The sequence below is a fragment of the Neophocaena asiaeorientalis genome, unplaced genomic scaffold, assembly GCF_003031525.2.
Source record: "Neophocaena asiaeorientalis asiaeorientalis breed wild unplaced genomic scaffold, Neophocaena_asiaeorientalis_V1.1 scaffold174, whole genome shotgun sequence".
In the NCBI taxonomy this organism is placed as follows: Eukaryota; Metazoa; Chordata; class Mammalia; order Artiodactyla; family Phocoenidae; genus Neophocaena; species Neophocaena asiaeorientalis.
Genome location: NW_020174922.1, coordinates 4674864 through 4696610, shown reverse-complemented (window position 1 = coordinate 4696610; position 21747 = coordinate 4674864). Strand labels below are relative to the sequence as shown.

At 35.4% G+C, this 21747-nt stretch overlaps 1 protein-coding gene across 3 annotated transcripts in view; it reads right to left on the bottom strand.

The window, feature by feature from the left end:
* Positions 1 to 21747, bottom strand: part of CNTLN (centlein) — a 323167-nt gene that overhangs the window by 241564 nt on the left and 59856 nt on the right. The gene's annotated exons all lie outside the window — the stretch shown is intronic.

The following is a 21747-nucleotide window of genomic DNA, read 5'->3' as shown; positions in this document are numbered from 1 at the left end:
GAAAAGATACTCCACAAATAAAGACATGAAGAAACCACAATAAGATGGTTAGGAAGGGTGGAGACACAATATAGTCAGGATCCACACTCCAGGATTGGTGGCCCCCAACTGGGAGGATAATCACAATTTTAGAGGTCTTCTCCAAAGAGCAAGGGATCTGAGTGTCATGTCAAGCTCTCCAGCCCAGATATCCTACACCAAGATGATGATACCACAGAACATCTGGCTTTGAAAACCAGTGGGGCTCATGTTCAGGAGAGCTGGAAGCTACAGGAAACAGAGATTCCACCTTTAAAAAGCATGCACAAAATCTCACATAATCCAAGTTCCAGTGCAGAGGCAGCGGTATGAAAAGAGTCTGGATCAGATCCACTTGCTGGTCTTGGAGAGCCTCCTGGAGAGGCAAGAGGCAACTGAGACCCCCTGGGGGACAGAGATGCTGGTGGCAGCCATTTTGGGGGACTTGTTCTACTGCAATAACACCAGCACTGGCAAGTACCATTTTGGAATCCTCCCTCTACCCTACTAGCACCAGGGGACTTGGCACCCACCTGTGGGCTAGCACCAGCTGTAAATCACCCCAGGCTGCACAGACAGCTATGCAAGGACCCAGCCCCAGGCTCCCCTGGGCATACAGCCAATGACACAGAAAACCTACCTTTTTCTCCAGCAGGCCTACAGCCACTGCATGAGGCACAGCCTCACAGCCAGTTGGGCCAGGGGCCAGCTCTGCCTAACAATATATCCACAGTAGTTGGCCCCACCACAACAGAAGGGTACATGCTGCCAACATAAGGAGAACCCCTAGAGCACAAAGCTCTGGTGATGAGAGGGGAGTGTGCTACTGGACCCCATGGAGTGTCTCCTACATAAGGCTACTTGTCCAAATTGGGAAATGTAACTGACTGACCTAACATACAGAAATAAACATAGAGAATAGGGCAAAATGAGGAAACAGAGAAATATATTCCAAACAAATAAATAACACAAAACCTCAGAAAAAAAAGAACTAAACAAAGTGGAGATAAACAATCTACCTGAAAAAGAGTTCAGTAATGATCAAAAAGAGGTTCAATGAACTAGGGAGAAAACTGGATGAACACAGTGGAAATTCCAACAGGAGTTTAAAAATATAAAGAAAAACCAAACAAGAGCTGAAAAATACAATAACTGAAATAAAAGATACAGTAGAAGAAATCAACAGTAGATCAGATGATACAGAGGAAAGGATCAGCACCTGGAAGACAGAGTAGTAGAACTCTCCCAAGCAGAAAAGAAAAAAAGAATTTTTTAAAAGGAAAATAGTTTAAGAGACCTTTAGAACAACATCAAGCATACTGACATTTGCATATAGGGGTGGCAGAGGAGAAGAGAGAGACAAAGTAGCAGGGAACTTATTTGAAGAAATAATACCAGAAAAATTCCTTAACCTGGGGAATGAAACAGACATCCAAGGCCAGGAAACAGAGACTCCCCAAAAAGATGAACCCAAAGAGGTCTACACCAAGACACATCATAATTAAAATGGCAAAAATTAAAATAAAAGACTCTTACAAGCAGCAAGAGAAAAGCAACCTGTTAAGTACATGGGAACTAACATAGGCTATCAGCTGACTTTTCAGCAGAAACTCTGCAGGCCAGAAGAGAGTTATACAATATATTCAAAGTGATGAAAGGAAAAAGTCTACAACCAAGAATACTCTACCTGGCAAGGCTATCATTCAGATTTGAAGGAAAGATAGAGTTTTACAGACAAGCAAAAGCTAAAAGAGTTCAGCACCACTAAAATGGCTTTTCAAGAAAAGTTAAAGGAACTTCCATAAGCAGAAAAAAAGGCCACAACTAGAAATATGAAAATTATGAAAGAAAAATCTCACTGGTGAAGATAAATATACAGTAAAGGTAGTACATCAGTCACTGATAAAGCTAGTAGGAAGGTTAAAAGACATAAATAGTAAAATCATCTATATCCATACTAAGTAATTATTATAATATGTAAAGGATACAAAAAGAAGTAAAACATGACATCAAAAACATTAAATGTGGGGATGGGTGGAGTAAAAATGTAGGGTTGTTAGACTGTATTGAACTTAAAGAGATCACCAACTTCAATTAATCACATATATATAGGTTGTTATATATGAACCTCATGGTAAACACAAATCAAAAACATATACCAAATATACAAACAAAAAAGGGAAAGGAACCCAAACATAACATTAAAGATTGTCATCAAATCATAAGGGAAGAGAGCAAACAAAAGAACAAGAAGAGAATGAACAAAAAAGACCTACAAAAACAATCCCCAAACAAGTAACAAAATGGCAATAAATACATAGCTATTAAATAATTACTTTAAATGTAAATGGACTAAATGCTCCAATCAAAAGACAAATAGTGGCTGAATGGACACAAAATAAGTTCTATATCTATGCTGCCTACAAGACTCACTTCAGATGTAGATACAGACTAAAAGTGAGGGGATGGAGAAAGGAATTCCATTCAAATGAAAACAGAAACAAAGCTGGGGTAGCAATACTTATATCAGACAAAATAGACTTTAAAGACTGCAACAAGAGACAAGGAAGGAAATTACATAATGATCAAGGGATCAACCCAACAAGAAGATATAATAATTGTAAATATACATGCACAAAGCATAACAGCACCTAAATACATAAAGAAAATATTAAGAAACATAAAGGGAGAAACTGACAGTAACACAATAACAGTAAGGGATTTTAACACAGCACTAATATCAATGGACAGATCATATAGACAGAAATCAATAAAGAAACACTGGCCTTAAATGACACGTTAGACCAGATGTAATTAATCAATATATATAGAACATTCCATCCAAAACTGACTCATTAAGAAAAAAAGAGAAATGGCCCAAATAAATAAAATCAGAAATGGGAAAGGAGAAGTTAAGACCAGCACCATAAAAATACAAAGGATCATAAAGGTTACTGTGGACAATTATATGCCAATAAAATGGACAACCTAAAAGAAGGAGACAAATTCCCAGAAATATACAGACTCCTAAGACAATCAAGAAGAAACAGAAAACATAAACAGACCAATTAACAGTAATGGAATTCAATCAGTAATCAAAAGACTCCCCACAAACAAAAGTCGAGGCCCAGGCAGCTTTACAGGTGGATTCTACCAAATATTTAAAGCAGAGTTAACACATAGGCTTTTCAAACTATTCCAAAAAACTGCAGAGGGAGGAATGCTTCCAAACTCATTCCACAAGGCCAGGATCACCCTGATACCAAAACCAGACAAAGACAAAAAAAGAAAATTAGAGGATTTTTTGTTGAAAATCCTCAACAAAATATTAGCAAACCAAATTCAACAATACATTAAAAGGATCACACACCATGATCAAGTGGGATTTATCCCAGGGATGCAAGGATGGTTCAATACCCAAAAATCGATGTGATACACCACCTTAACAAACTGAAGAATAAAAATCATATGATCATCTCAGTAGATGCAGAAAAAGCTTTTGACAAAATTCAACACCTATTTACAATAAAAACTCTCCAGAATGTGGAAATAGAGGAAACTTACCTCAACATATTAAAGGCCATATATGACAAACCCACAGCCAACATAATACTCAAAGGTAAAGAGTTGAAAGCATTTCCTCTAAGACCAGAAACAAGACAAGGATGCCTACTCTCAGCACTTCATTCAAAATAGTATTAGAAGTCTTAGCCACAGCAATCAGACTAGAAAAATAAATAAAACAAATCCAAATTGGAAAGGAAAAAGTAAAACCGCCACTGTTTGCAGATGGCATAATACTATAGAAAATCCTAAAGAAGTTACAAAAAAAACTTAGAACTAATAAATGAATTCAATAAAGTTACAGGATACAAAATCAACATACAGAAATCAGTTGTATTTCTATACACTAACAAGTAACTATCAGAAAGGGAAATTAAGAAAAAATCCCATTTACAATTGCATCAAAAAGAATAAAATACCTAGGAATAAATCTAACCAAAGGTAGAAAACTCATACTAGGAAAACTATAAAGACACTGATGAAAGAAATTTAAGGTGACCCAAATAGATGAAAAGATATACCACCATGTTCTTGGACTGGAAGAATCAATGTTGTTAAAATGACCATACTACCCAAGGCAATCTACAATGTAATACCTATCAAAATACCAATGGCACTTTTCACAAAACTAGAACAAATAATTCTACAATTTGTATGGAAACACAAAACAACCCTGAATAGCCATAGCAATCTAGAGAAAGAAGAACAAAGCTGAAGGTATCACACTCTCTGATTTCAAACCATAATACAAAGCTAGAGTAATCAAAACAGTATGGTACTGGCACAAAAACAGACACATAGACCAATGGAACAGAATAGAACCCAAAAGTAAACCCACGTTTATGTGGTCAATTAATCTATAACAAATGAGGAAAGAATATGCAATGGGGAAAAGTCAACCTCTTCAATAAATGGTATTGGAAAAACTGGACAGCTACATGCAAAAAAAAAAGGAAAAAAAATCTAACTGGACCACTTTATCACACCGTAAAAAAAAATCTCAAAATGGATTAAAGACTTAAATAAAAGACCTGAAACCATAAAACTGCTAGAAGAAAACCTAGGCACTATGTTCTCTGACATCAGTCACAGCATATTTTTTTGGATCTGCCTCCTCAGGCAAGGCAAACAAAAGCAAAATTAAAAAATGGGACTACATCAAACTCAAACACTTTTGCACAATGAAGGAAACAATCAACAAAACAAAAAGGAAGCATACTAAATAGAAGAAGATATTTACAAACAGTATATCTGATGATAAGGGGTTAATATCCAAAATATACAAAGAATTCATACAACTGAACACCAGAAAGAAAAAAACAAAAACAAAAAATGATAAAAAATAGGCAGATGACCTGAATAGACATTTTTCTAAGAAGACATGTAGGTGACTAACAGACACATGAAAAGATGCTCAACATTGCTAATCATAAGGTAAATGCAAATTAAAACCACAATGACGTACCACCTCACACCTGTCAGAATGGCAATCATCAAAAAGACAACAAATAGCAAGTATTGGTGAGGATGTGCACTGCTGGTGGGGATGTAAACTGGTGCAGCCACTATGAAAAACAGGATGGAGGTTCCTCAAAAAATTAAAAAAGTTTAAAATAGAACTGCCATAATGATCCAGCAATTTCACTTCTGGGTATTTACCCAAAGAAAACAAAAACACTAGTTCAAAAAGGTATAAGCATACTAATGATCATTGTAGCATTATTTACAATAGCCAAGGTATGGAAGCAACCTAAGTGCCCATCAGTAGATGAATGGATAAAGATGTGGTATATATACACAATGGCATATTTCTTAGGTATAATAATATGAAACCTTGCCATTTGCAACAACATGAATGGATCTAGGTGGAATTATGCTAAATGAAATAAGTCAGACAGAGAAAGACAAATACCATATGAATTCACTTATATGTAACATCTGAAAAAAAGAAGGAAAAAAAAAACACAAACAGAACAAGACAGAAGAAGACTCACAGATACAGAGAATAAATGGGTAGTTGCCAGAGAAGGAGGGGAGGCAAATAGGTGAATTGGATTAAGAGGTACAAACCTCCAGTTATAAAATAAATAAACCACAGGGATGCAACATACAGGATAAAGAATAGGATAAATAAGAGTGTAATAATTTTGCATGGGGACAGTTGATTACTAGACTTATCATGATCATCCCATAATGTATATAAATGTTAAATCACGATGTAGTCCACCTGAAACTAATATAATATTATCTGTCAAGTATATTTCAATTAAAAAAACAAAAGAAGCACACCACTAAAGGAGATAGATGCAGATGGCATAATAATACATTAAAATTTTTAAAATTAGACTTCCAATAAGTTAGCATAGTAAGTTCACATTTTGAGGCTCTTCTATATTCTCTAAATTACAGTATTAATAGAAAAACATAAAGCACAAAAAATTAAGTAGACACAGTCACATCTGAGGATCACAAACTAAACAGAAGTACAATGCTATGAATGGGGATGAAGATGTTGTCTGCTGTCCAGATCCAGATGCAGGCTAATGTGGAAAGGAGGCTAGCTCCTAGAGACAACAGGGAATAAACATGTCCTGCTCAATAAGTAGAAGCATAGCCAGGCCCATTGTTTTAAACCAGAGACTGGAGTGGAATTCCCATCACCTGAAAGAAGGCTGAAAAAACTTCTGCCCATCCTTGCCTGGAATTAAGGCTTACATGAAAGTCTATAAAGGCAAAAGTTTATAGATACAGCATCCAATCACAGGCTGAGCCAAAGCACCCCACAGCTCATATACTAAGTATAGTAAATCCTCTGTTGTACTGTTGGCTAAGAGCCCCAAACTACCAATATAAAACCTATTTCAGGATGGGGGGTTGCAGTGAGGGTGACAATTTAGTGACAATAACAAAATTTCTAGAGAAAAAAGCATTAGAAAAGGAGGAGTGGTGGGGAAAGAGGAGGATGCGAACCATAACAGCAACCCTCTCACACAAGATGTGACCACAGACAAAAAATCCAAAACACATTAAGAAAAAACATGCTCTACACACAAACACAAAACATGCACACACTAATGCAATAATGTGAAGCAATCATTCTAGACAAAATGAAAACATTAGAACACTCTGAAAAAGATTTTTAAATAAGTATCTTTAAAGACATAAAATAATGACTAGAATTATAAACAAAAACATGAAATAAAACAAAAACAAGTAGATCTAAACAATCTGTTAGAAACCTTGAAAATACGGGACTTCCCTGGTGGCGCAGTGGTTAAGAATCTGCCTGCCAATGCAGGGGACACAGATTCGAGTCCTGGTCCAGGAAGATCCCACATGCCGCAGAGCAACTAAGCTTGTGCACCACAACTACTGCGCCTGTGCTCTAGAGCCCGCAAGCCACAACTACTGAGTCTGTGTGCCACAACTACTGAGCCTGCGTGCCACAATTACTGAAGTGCACATGCCTAGAGCCTGTACTCCGCAACGAGAAGCCACCGCAATGAGAAGCCAGTGTACCACAATGAAGAGTAGCCCCAGCTCGCCACAACTAGAGAAAGCCCTCAACAACGAAGACCCAATGCAGCCAAAAATAAAATGAATAATTTTTTTTAAAATAGAACTTCATTCAAAAAAAAAAACTTTGAGGGCTTCCCTGGTGGCGCAGTGGTTGAGAGTCCGCCTGCCGATGCAGGGGACACGGGTTCGTGCCCCGGTCCGGGAAGATCCCACATGCCGCGGAGCAGCTAGGCCCGTAAGCCAGGGCCGCTGAGCCTGTGCATCCGGAGCCTGTGCTCCGCAACGGGAGAGGCCACAACAGTGAGAGGCCACAACAGTGAGAGGCCCGCATACCACCAAAAAAAAAAAAAACTTTGAAAAAAAAAAAACTTTGAAAATAAAAATTATGATCAACGAATCAAAACACAATTAAATGGGTTAAGCTCAAAATAGACGCAAGAAGAGAATTAGTAAACAGGAGGATAGTAATGATGGATTTATCCAGAATACTGCATAGAAAAACAATGAGATGAAAAATATGAAGCCACCGTTAAGACATGTAGGTTTTAACTGGGATACCCCAACATATGCCTAAAGAGTTTTAGAAGTAGATAATAGTGGGATGAAAGATAAAGCAATATTTTTAGGAGATAATTGCTGAGAATGTTACAGAAATAGAGTTCTCAGACTAAAAGAGTACTTAGCAAAATAAATACCAACCCCCAAATCCGTATCTACATTCCATCAGAATTTACTAAGCACTCATTATATGACAGGCACTCTCTTAGGGACCAGGGATACTGAAGTGAACAAAATAAACCAAGTGGTTGCCTTCATGGAATTAACATTCTAGTTTATGGATATTGAAAATAAATGATAAGTAAGTGAACACATAATATGTTAATTAGCTATAAGTATAATAAGGACAATGAACTAGGGTAACAGAGAAAGAGATGCTTAGCTTTAGCGAACTGGGGAGTAAAAGGAAGGTTGCATGTTGCTACTGAATAATTAACAAATAACTGTCCTTAAAGGTGGTATTTGGGTAGAGACTTAAAGGAAGGAAGTGAGAGACACGGAGCTCTCACAGAAGAGTTTTCCAAGCCACGGGACCTGTAACAAGTGCAAAGCACTGAGGCAAGAGCATAACTCAAAGAACAGCAAACCTAAACTGACTCTAGTCCCTCATGCAAGCGCATGCCCTAGAGATAGCAGCTTGCAGAGTCACAAGTAAATTTAAGTACCTGATATGACTTCCCCAATAGCCCTTGATTAGTAGTCTCCCCTGCCTTCCAACGCCTTTTCCTTATGTGCCCCTTAGATAAGACACCCTGTGGGGCTTACCTGAAAGTACTCCACCCATAAACTTTAATAAAGGCATGTACCCCAGGTCTGTCCTTCTCTGTCTGCACTCTGCCTTGATCTCCCCGTGTTGTCCCTTGAAGCATGCCAAGTACTTCCTTCAGGACCTCTGAGTAATAAATTTTTCTATTTCAATTTCTCTTCTGGTCTGTTATTGAACCATGGCTCACCATCCACAACCCTGTGCTCTACTTAACAAGTATTAATTTAACAAATTTATAACAGCTACCAGCTGAGAGTGAGAATGAGAAACAAAGTTTTAGAAGTTGGGAATTCCCTGGTGGTCCTATGGTTAGGACTCGGCAGTCTCACTGCTGAGGCCGTGAGTTCAATCCCTAGTTGGGGAACTAAAATCCCATAAGCCATATGGTGTGGTGAAAAACATTTTTTTTTAAAGATTAAAAAAGAAGTTGACAAGTGAGTAAGCATAAAATAGTCTTCTAGGATACTGGGATGGTAATGAGCCAGAAAACCAAAAAAAAAAAAAAAAAAAACAGGACGACTACCAGGCAGTATTAAGCACTGAGGTTAATGGTCATAAATTTACATAAGACCAGTCATCATGGTTCAAAGTTTTTCTCTAGCCATGGTCAGCCCTCTGGATGTAGGCACACAGTAGATGGAGAGTTGGAATAAACAACGTTTGAAATTCCACAAACATGTTATGACTACTAATTTTACTGTTTGCACTTTATCCTGCTTTATTATTTTATTTCCTCTTTACCAAGCATTATCAGTACATTTAATGCATGATCACAATCCACTGTCTTCAACCAGGCTTTCTTTTTATTTGTTTCTTTTATTAACAGTGAAACTAAACATACTTTCAGAAATTAAAATACCTTTTCCCCCCTAATTTGCCATTGCCTGTCAATGTATCTACTATTTTATATCTTACTATTTTTACTGATCTACAAAACTATTTTATATATTAAAAATACATATTTTTATCACTTGTTACTAACATACAATTTCAAAAGATCACTTGAAGTTTTAACTTACCATTATAAAATCATAACTATTGAAAAAGAATACTACATCCATTTAAGGTACAGTTGACCCATGAACAAGGCAAGTTTGAACTGCATATCTACTTATATGCGGATGTTTGTCAATAGTAACCACTACAGTACTATAGGGTCCATGGTTGGTTGAATCTGTGGATGCAGAGATACCAAGAATATGGAGGCCAACTATAAATTATACAGGGATTAACCCCTGGTTGCTCAAGGGTCAACTGTATATGGATCAGGAGAAAAATAACTTCAAATCCCAAAGGGCAGGGCATGATTGGGTTTAGCCAAGGACAAAGACCCAGGTTGAGACAGCCAAGATATTAATTCCAGTCAGAAACTTCCTCTGTAAATTCCTTCCTGAATATACATGAATCTATTTTTAAATTCCCAGGAATTAGTTTAATTTACGAGGATAAAGTCTTTCTAATCCACTCTTTTGTAACAAGCCTAAAAAATACCAACTCTTGTCAAAATAAATTCTGGTGGTCCTTTTAAATGAGATAAGGATAAAATTAGACTATAGGCCACAAACCCCAAACAAAAGCATTATTACAGCTTCCAAATTAGCTTGGTACCAGAGCAATTATCTCCTACGACGCAAGTATGTACACACCTCATACTCTAATCCAGTGCTACTCAGTGTGGGTCACGAAAGAAATAGCATCAGCATCACCTAGGAACTTGTTAGAAATGCACCATCTTCCTCCCACTCTGAAGGCAGAAACTCCAAGGGTACAGCCCAGCAATCTGTGCTTAACAATAAGGTGCTATGGACTGAAAGTTTCATACCCATATGTTGAAGCCTTAATCCCCAATGTGAGGGTATCTGGAGGTAGGGCCTTTGGAAGGTCATGAGGGTAAGGCCCTCATGAATAGGATTAGTGACAGAGAGATTAGAGAGAAAGATGATCTCTCTCTCCAACATGTGAGGATGCTTCAAGAAGGCAGCTGTCTACAAGAGAGCTCTCACAAGGAATGGAGTTGGCAGGCAACTGGATATAGGACTTCCTAGCCTCCAGAACTATGAGAAATAAATGTTTGTTGTTTAAGCCACCCAGTCTATAGTATTCTGTTATAGCAGCCCGAACTAAGACACAAAGTCTCAAAAAATTCTGATACATACTGAAGTCTGAGAGTCACTGAAATAACAATAACTGACACATTTCTCAATAGATTAAGGTAAATAATATAATACTGAAAGTATAGGTCATAAATGAAATATGAATCTTCATAGAAAATATAAACTTCAAAAACACACCTCAATGATATATTTTATAACAAAAAATTCCAAAATTCACTACTATGTTATAGTTTTGAAGTTGAAAAAAAATCACAATTCAAACTCTATATAGAGATTTGTTCAGCAGCTCCTCCTGGTGGTATGGAATATCTAATATTTTCTTAACAGAAAAATGCCCCCAAGAGAAAACAATGCTACAATATGAATACACTATTTTTTACTTGGAATAACACAATGAAAAAAATTGCTTTGAGTTTAAAAGTCACCAACCTATCTGGTCAATTCAATTAATGTATAGTCTATGTATTTACAAGACATTAAAAAAAGGTTCCTAAAAATAAAGACACTGTCAAGAAGTTGATGATGATCAATGACTGAGAAAAACTCCTGTTTAGCTAATTAGAACCACTGATGTGCAATAATGATGTGAGCTAAGAATATCTGCAGACTTCTTTAGGATGAAAAATGAAGTGAAGAGAGGCTGTCAAATTTGTACAAGTTTAAAGCTCCAATCACTTTTCCCAAGAGTACCACCCATTTAAGCATTTAACATTGCTGTACTTAGCCACATGAATTACCATGCTAACTTTCTGCCATTTTTCTAGACTCAAAAATCTGAGAAATTATTCTAAATCATTAAGAAACAAAATTTTATTGTGTTATAGACCATGCCATATATTATACAATATGACAGGATCATACTTTCTGGGTTTGAGCCCATTTTTAATGAGATGTCAAAAATGAAATATTAGAGTCTAAAAGAAACATTTAACCATAAATGAGGCAATGATATTGGTCTGAATTAGAAAAAAAAAGAAAATGAAAAAGCAAAACTCACTGACGTTGACTATTCTTAATTAACAGTAATGCACAAAATAAACATTGTACTAACATTTTCTTTCATTTAAGAACAGAATCTATTAAAATGTACATTTTATTCTTATTAACGGCTTTCCATTTAAATACATTCTCAATTTCTACTATGCGTTAGGATTCTAGAACAGTAACACTTACAAAAATGGAAGTTTAGGGAAATGAGAATTATACCATTAAAAATTATTTATTCTTTTATCCACAAACTGTTTTATAACTATTTTCCTATTTTGAGTATGTATAATAAATTACTAGAATGGTATCTATGAATAATGTAATAAGAAAACTCAAAAAAGAGAAAAACCTGAAAACTTAACACAAATATTTTTCAACCATTTATTCCACAGTAAAAACAGCTATAGAAAAATCTCTTAATATTCTGAATGAAAACACATTACTAAGTTAACAGATCCTAATACACATAAAACCTCTGGTATAAAATATTTTAAAGGTTCAAGTATACTTGAAACATCTATTTTGGTCTTAAGATCACAACTTAATTTTTATTACATAATCCAGAATGTCTAACTACTGTATTTTGTTTTTCAATATAAAATATATATTTAAACTACAGGTGAAAGCCAAAACCTGTGCTAGAAGAGTCAGCCTGAGACATGAAAAAGTATTCTTTTTTTCCCTGTTCAATCAGGTAGCTCCAAATTAGAACAAAGAAGAGAATTAGGCTACAACATCTGAATCTGAAAAATTATGGAGTACTGATGAACTCTTTAAACAAAGAAGCGATAACTTAATAGAACATAACAGTTTAGATTTGATACATGACTAAATAATATACCATTGTTTCAGATATCCTTATTCACTTAACATCATTTCTAAGTACACAAAGTTGAAACTCAAAGTCTTTTCTATTTTATAGTTAGAAATTAAATGACTCTATTTAGTTCCTGATTTTCCTGTTCCTTTTTTTTTTAACCGCATGTCCAGTTACTTCTGCATATACTCAACATTTATTATCTAAAAAATCCATAAAAGAATTGGAAAAGATTGTGTATTATATGTCTTTAGTAATTGTGTAAATATTTTTTACCCAGAATTGAGAAGTCTCTTACAGTGTTCAAAAATGTCAGCACTTCAGAACAGACTGTTTTAACATCTGCACATCACCAGGGTTGCCCCCAAGGATTTTTAAATGATGCCTGCCTGTGCTGAATAAAGTGCTAACTTGCACCTTGCATTTCAAACTGTGTCCTGAGCAGCCATCCAGTTGGTACAACACCAGCTGAATTCCCACAGGCCACTGTTCACTCAGGCTTGACTGCAATTATCATGTCAATATTTTGTGCTCCGATATGCAGATATGCACACATGAAAGTTGAATAATACCTCCTTCTCCATGGAATGTTGACTTACGTTCAATGTTCTGGGAATTTTTAATGAAAGCAGACATAAACTTTCATCAAATGAAGACAATCACAATTATTTTCTCTTAAAATAAAAAATTATATTTCTGTGTCACCTTCTGCCATGCACACAAAGGTTAATTTTTTAAAGTAATTATGCTTTACTACAATTTCACAATTCTTTAATTTAAAGGTTTTCGTAAAAGTTAAAAGACTATTTGTCAAGCTTCCTGCATGTATAGTAAGAGTTCAAATGTGTTTCTTCATACTTTATTGCATGTTCTTTCACCTTAAACAGTAGAGTGGCTCCAATTAAACACCTTTCTGTTAGTCCCTTTGACCATCTTGCCAGCCATCCACATCGCTGCCTAGGCATTCGTGGCTGTTGCAACAGGAAAAGTGCTCAGCAAAAATATATTTATGCTCTGTGTGGAGCTGCCTAGCAGCACTGCTGCCAGATGGAAGAACTCTGGCAGCTATACTTCTGTGGTCTCCAACCAGCCATGCTACCACCATGCTCCAAAATGCAACCCTTTTGCAGGCTGTGTTCGCTTAATACACATGGGACAGTGTACAACTATACAGCAGCTGTGCAACCCATGTGTTTAGGAGTGGAATGGAACAGGAGGGAGGCTTTCCCAGTCATGAGAGTATATAATATAACCTTATAACAACAGCCTGCTTATTAAGCACCTAAACTTTAACTATAAACATAAACATGAGATAATCTCTCATCCTCTGTGAGGTTAAATCCTTAATCAATAGTATTTCAAGGATATAACATGCATACCTAAATAAACATGCAATAAATACTAAAAATCATCTTACTTTTTAAATTCCTTTTTATGGTTACCATTTTTCAGGACTGAGTTTTCATTTCAAGAAAGAAAGAAAAAGAGAGAGAGAAAGAATCCTTGAAAATAGAAGAGCAAAAGAAAACAAGTATTGAGAAGCCTATCACATTATAAGTATAGAATGTTAAAAGGAAAGCAAAATGTGTTTTCAAGATTTATACAAAGATAAGGTGTTTGGATGTAAAAACAACTAGGAAAATAAAGCAATTTCTGTATTCGTTTCATGTGAAAATATAAATTAAAAAGTAAAAAGTACTAATTTTGGTAAAATCTAAACATCTTCAATTTGAGATTTAGATACATTTTTGAGTTTGAGTATTCAAATTCAAGTACAATATACACTATTTTAAGAAGTAAAAGATTTAATATTAAAGAATTATTAAACATCAAAAAGGAGTTACTTTTGGAAACCTATTATTTACAAGATGCTAACTGGCTTTTCTCAAGACTCTCCAAAAACAAACATAAAACATATTTACACTATAATATGAGACGATGAATATGATGATTATAATTACTATACATTGATTAACTCAAAACAACTCATTATTCTCATTTCACAAAAAGAAAACTAAAGCAAATAAAAGTAATTATTTTGCCTCAATTCATACAACAAGCAAGTGGTGGAGCCAAGGTTCCAAACCAAATGGCCCTGTCTACATAGCTGTGTTCTTTTTTTTTTTTTCTTTTTTTTTGCGGTACGCGGGCCTCTCACTGTTGTGGCCTCTCCCACTGCGGAGCACAGGCTCCGGACACGCAGGCTCAGCGGCCATGGCTCACGGGCCCAGCCGCTCCGCGGCACGTGGGATCTTCCCGGACCGGGGCACAAACCCGTGTCCCCTGCATCGGCAGGCAGACTCTCAACCACTGCGCCACCAGGGAAGCCCCATAGCTGTGTTCTTAACCAAGAATCATGAAAAATAATTTCTTTACAGATATGAGTTCAATATTAAACAAGTTTCAATGAAAGATGTGTAAATTTTTTTCTAACAGTCTTTACACCTGTTAAATATTGACTCAGATTTTTTTACGCATAAAGATAAAAATATTCACCTTCTAGTTTAGAGTGTCTTCTGGAATGTCAGAATTGCCTGTAAAGCTGTTTTAAAATGCAGATACCCCAATCTCATCATAAACCTTGATAAATCACAATCTCATAGAGGTCATGAGTAAATCACAGCTCAGAAACCTCTTAAAACAAATGCATCTACAACTCAGTAAAGACAATATTGATATAAATGCCTTTTCTCTATCTATTATAACTCCTCAATGATTAAAATTAAATATGACATTCCTTACACATCCCTGATCAAAGTTTTGACCACTTGAGAGAACTTTTTAAGTATCGATGCCAATTTTGAGTACCTACTACAGGACAAGATTTTAACTAGATGCTTTTCCAATCCCTCAACAAACTCTTTTTCAAATCCTTTTAACAGATGTGGAAACTGAGCCCTAAAGAATTTAAGTACGGAAGGCATGGAAATATTTGCAATTTAAACTCTAATCTGTATGACTTCTAAGTCTGTGCTCTCAACCATCTGTTAGGGACTGGAAGTTCGTGTGCCCCCAAACTTCATATGTTGGAATGTAATCCCCAATATGATGGTATCTGGAGGTGTGGAACTGGGAAGTAATTAAGTTATAAGAGTAGAGTCCTCATGAATGGGATTGGTGCCCTCACAGGGCAATGAAGAGACCAGAGCTCTCCTTGCCACATGAGGATATAAGAAGTTGGCACCCTGCAACCCAGAAAAGGACTCTCATCAGAATTTGACCATGTTGGTGCCCTGACCTTGTGCTTCCAGTCTTCAGAAAGTGAGAAATAAATATATGTTGTGTAAGCCACCCAGGTTATGGTATTTTATTAAAACAGCCTGAGCTGAGAGACCATCTTTACCGACTGTCGATTTGAAAATTCCTGATGTTAAAATTTAAACAGATTTCCAGAAGTTCTGATTTTATATATATCTTTAATAGATTCATGGGTGAATCTATTCATGGGTGAATCACTCACAATTCATGGGTGAAAAACAAATCTTTAATCACAGAAAAAGTAATCTTTTAATTTAACAAGCATGACAAAACAAACAAGATGTTGAGACAGAATAAATGCAGGAAAGAGAGCTTGTTTAGTTAATAAAGGAGGTCAGGGAAGATATCTCTAAAATAATTATTACATGTTTTACCACAACCAGATTCCTGAGAAACACTGTTTTTTCTTCCCCTGACCCTCTCTCCCCTCACATAATAAGCAGAATGCTGAGCGCATATTAGGCATTTAGGTAATAAATTAATTTAATAAATTAAATAAAAAGTATTTATAAGCACCATTAGGTACACAAACTATACCACAATCTATATAAATCTAGAACTTATAAACTCATAAAAAATACAGAAATTTCAAGACTAAAGACAATAAAAACATACATATAAATTGAATGCTTTGGTATTTTGTGCTGAGATGAAAGTATATTTTAAAAGGATGAAACAATAGTCTTCATTAAGAAGCAAAGGATACAAGGAAAATGTCATACTGCTGGCCTAATAAACCAAGTATCTTTCATTTCTAGCAATACTATAGTTCAAAATTATGATTAGGCATGGTTATACTCTCCCCCCAAATCGTTAGTATGACCTCTGCAACAGATCTACCTTCTAGTAGTTACTCGTTAAAATCCAATTCCTTGAATTCAACATGAAACATATTCAAATTTTAATCCTGAATTTAAGATTCCTAATTTAATCTTAAATGAAATAAAATACGACTAAGTAATATATTTATTTTATTTCTTAAAGTTTAAAGGCATTGTGGTTGGCTCCTTTTCCCTGAACTAATCTACTTATAAAAGACTTTAAAGTCTAGGATCTTAAAATAAATTTAGATCACATTCACTTGTTTTCTTTTTTCCTAAGCGACAACATTTTCTTTGTTAACACTCAGGTGAAAGCTAATTCTCTCTTTGGGGAGTAGTTAAAAACGGAAATTCTGGAACCATACTGCCTGATTTCAAACTTTGATTCCACCACTCATTACCTCTATAAGGTTGGGCAAATTACTTAACCTCTCTGTGGTTCATTTCCTTGATCTATATAATGAGAATAATAATAGAGTCTATCTCATAGGACTATTGTAGGAATTTAGTCAATACATGGAAAGCACTAATAACTGTGTGTGGCCTACTCGATAAACATACACTATTATCATTATGGTTGTTCTATGATGTATTAAACTACAAACACATGTAACTGAAAATATATACTTATCATAATAGTACACAAAAATAATACTTTCCACATAGTTCAAAATATACTTCCTTATAAATACATCATTTAAAAAAATCATTTGAATCATAGCACAGTTCAGTTCAGTGGGAAGTTACCTTTAAGGATTACCCAGGAATATCCTTTGTCTATTACAAGACAATAATTGACACTATGAAACCCAATAACAGCATCAATAGTTTTAATTATTTTCTCTTAAACCTCCCTGTAATAAAATTCGTATTTTTCTTTTCTATTTATTCACACTAGCTTATATAGTAATAATGTACCTCATTTTAATCCCATTTATTCTCATGTTTTAATATTTTATTTATTCACTATTTCTCTTTGTATTCCAGGTTTTTGTAAACAAAGCCAATGTATTCAATCATTTTTCTATGAAGTCTCTGCTGTAAATACTTTTCCACCAAGGAAAAACGCCAAAAACACTATTCCTTTATTTCACCATTATTAAATCACTTTCTTAAGAAACTTTGCTAATCACAAAAGATCACAAAGGATTCTAAATTTTGAAATAGAAAAATCAGTTAGGAACTAATCATGCTGGAATTCCATACAAAACAGAAATAAACATTAGACAAGGGACTCCCCTGGTAGCGCAGTGGTTAACAATCTGCCTGCCAATTCAGGGGACGTGGGTTTGATCCCTGGTCCAGAAAGAATCCACATGCCACAGAGCAACTAAGCCCGTGTGCCACAACTACTGAGCCTACACTCTAGAGCCTGCGAGCCACAACTACTGAAGCCCTCACACTTAGAGCCCGTGCTCTGCAACAAGAGAAGCCACCACAATGAGAAGACTGCGCACTGCAACGAAGAGTAGCCCCCGCTCACTGCAAGTAGAGAAATCCTATGCACAGCAACGAAGAGCCAATGCAGCCAAAACTAAATAAATAAATAATTTTTTTTTAAATTAGAAGAGAATGATTTAATTCTAGCACACAGAATGTGTGCCAAGGCTCCCAGGGGTGCTGTAGCAAACACACAGGGGCTCTTTTGGATATTTTAAACAGGGGAAACACAGCAGTACTTAACATCTGTTGGACATTGCACCAACTACTAGCTAAAGTAAGTTCAGAGTTTCAATATCACATTGCACTACATTCCTTTCATGGAGTCATGTCCTTATGAAGTTGGGTTTTTGACAACTGCTGTGATAAAAATCAAGGTGAGAACAAAAAGCATAGTGAAACAAGAAATGAGGGTGGTAGTGTCCAATCTGAACCCGAGGTTTGAGAAATTTGTCTAGTACCCAACAGTCTCACACATCCTGTAACAAATAATAATGGCTATTAAAGAATTAAATTAAAACATTATTTTTTTTTTTTTTTTCCCTGCTGTACGCGGGCCTCTCACTGTTGTGGCCTCTCCCGTTGCGGAGCACAGGCTCTGGACACGCAGGCTCAGCGGCCATGGCTCACGGGCCCAGCCACTCCGCGGCATGTGGGATCCTCCCAGACCGGGGCACGAACCCATGTACCCTGCATCGGCAGGCGGACTCCCAACCACTGTGCCACCAGGGAAGCCCTAAAACATTATTTTTAATCTATATTTTTGATGATTATTAAATTGTTAGGACATACATACTTGGTTGATAGAACTCTCAGGTACTTCTCCTTAAACTGAAGTGCCATGAAAATATTACTGAGATAATTAGGGCACTATGAACTGAGACAATTTGGGAACCTATGAGTTAATATCTAAAGAAAACAAATTTATTATTTAAATGACTAAAGATTACAATCTGTGAATAGTTATTAATTACAACACTTACAGTAACAGAAATCTTTACTAAAACGTCTCTCAACTTCCAGTAGTAGTTCTTAATTCCTATAATTACAATTCTACTCAGTCTCAGTCAACTTTAATCTCACCTTATCCTATACTATCCTAAGCATTTCAGCAGGCTCTTACATTCCTCTTCAAGTCTAAAACTGAAGGAGTGTTAAGAATATAACAACTCAAGTAATAAGAAGTAAGTCGTATACCCTCAAGGTTAAATATAGTTGTTTTAGCACAAATTTTTAACCACTAATAATTTCCAGGTACAGACATCATTATTTACATCAGTCAATCAACTTTATTTTAAGAGGGCTATCTGAAACTCTGAATACAACAATAAAATTTGTTGAATTTTTTTATATCTGGTACTTTAGTGGAAAATTTAACTTGCAATGTGAATAAAATTAAGCTAATCAGATTTTTTAAAAACCTCCTTTCTTGGCATAATTTCAATTGTATATTAAGTTACTATCTGTTCACAATGTATTATGTATTTTAAATTGTCTGAATTTTTTGGGTCATTCCTCAGCATATAAAGCTGAGTTAAATTTTGCTTCCAACCATAGAGAGATAGACACCAAAATTACCCTGCTGCCTTAAAAAACTTAAAAACTGTACAAAACATACAGAATATTTTCAGACACTGGACACAGATAGCAAAGGACAATGATCCCTTAAGGAAGGAAACTAATGAGGTAAGCTTATGATTGCTGCAGGTCACTATCTAAAAGCAGTTTCCAAGCTACAGTGAAGGAAGGGAAACCCAAACAGAGCTCAGGGTCTCATTAAGTGGAGTAGACATAGACTGGAGTTCAGGAAAGCCAAGGTACATAGAGTTTGTGAGGCAAAATACTGGAGGATACAGCTGCACTGAGAGGATGGCAGAGGGCACTTGTTTGAAAACTGATCTGTCCATGACTGAGAGGAAAGTACTCCAAGCAAGGGACAGAATCACTGGAAAGCAATAAACAATTTCTAGAGGTGACAGAGGACTAAAAATAGTTCATGTTACCATCAGTTGGAGAGGAAAGACCTTGTAATCTACAAGAGATAAGACAGAGTTCCCACAAGGGTCATGTCTTAATAGTGGAACTAAATTCACCTTACATGGGAAGAAATGCTTCCCTGTATCTATGCTAACAATGTCTCAAAAAGATCAAACTGAACTACAAGTAACTGCATTCAAGAAAAAGTCCAATATTTTTAAAGGAATACAAGAATCATCAAACACACATAAAATTCACACTATCCAGAATCCAATCAAAAATCACCAGGCATGCAAATGAGAAATATATGATCCATAATGTAGAGAAATATCAATGATTCATATAATGAAATCAGGAAATTCAAGGACCTTAAATGCCTATTATAAATATTAAAAATATACTCAAGATTTTAAAGGAAAACATGACTATAACAAACAAATGGAATATGTAAAACATGTAAGAACTTCTAGAGGTGAAAAATGTAGTAACTGAAATGAAAAACACATTAGAAGGGATTAACAGGAGATTAGATACTGCATAGGAAAATATCATAAAACTTCAAACAATAGGAATAGAAGTTATTTAAAATAAAACTGAAGTATTTTCTTACCAATGCCTAAGACCCTTTAGCTGAATTACTCAGTCTTATTTATGAGTACCACAGTATTTTCCAAACAATATTTTTTAAACAATATTGTGTTCATCTGGATAATTAACAATTTTCACCAGTGAAAAAAAGTAATTTAAAAAGAATGCCAAATTAAAAAAAGAAATGTGAGTTTTTCTAGAAGCTATAAATGCATTCAACGTAAATATAAAATAATTTTTAAAAATTAATAATCTTTGTTTTAACTTCAACATGAAAAATATGCTCCATAATACATGCCTTCAAATTAGAAATGAATTAATCTTCAGAACTTCTCTTAGAAACACAAATAAGAAATCTATACATGTGATAATTTTCTTCATATGTTTTCCCCCCTGACAACCACTAATGGGACCTTTTTTTTTTAATTGAAGTATAGATGATTTACAATATTGTGTTAGTTTCAGGTGTACAGCAAAGTGATTCAGATTTTTTCAGATTATATTCCATTATACATTATTACAAGATATTGAATATAATACCCTTTAATATACAGTAAGTCCTTCTTGCTTAAACCCATACTCCTAATTTGTCACTCCCTCCTCCCTATCCCCTTTAGTAACCATAAGTTAGTTTTCTATGCCTGTGAGTCTGTTTCTGTTTTGTATATTGATTCATTTGTACTATTTTCAGAATCCACATATAATTGACATCATATAGTATTTATCTTTCTCTGTCTGACTTCACTAAGTATAATGTTCTCTAGGTCCAACCATGGTGCTGCAAATGGCAAAATTTCACTGTTTTTTATATATTTCATTGTATGTATATAACACAACTTCTTAAACCAATCATCTGTTGATGGGCACTTGGGTTCCTTCCATGTCTTGGCTATTGTAAATAGTGCTGCTACGAACATTGGGGGTGCACATACCTTTTCAAATCAGATCTTTCGTCTTTTGCAGATATATGCCCAGGAGTAGAATTGCTGGACCATATGGTATCTCTATTTTCAGTTCATTAAGGAACCTCTGTACTGTTTCCCATAGTAGCTGTACCAATTTAAATTCCCACCAACAGTGTAGGAGGGTTCCCTTTTCTCCACACCCTCTCCAGCTTTTATTATTTGCAGACTTCTGGTAACAGCCATTCTGACTGGTGTGAGGTGATACCCCATTGTGGTTTTGATTTGCATTTCTCTAATAATTAGCAATGTTGATCATCTTTTCATGTGTCTGTTGGCCATCTGTATGTCTTCTTTGGACCAATAACTATTTAGGCCATCTGCCCATTTTTTGATTGCATTGTTTGTTTTTTTTTTC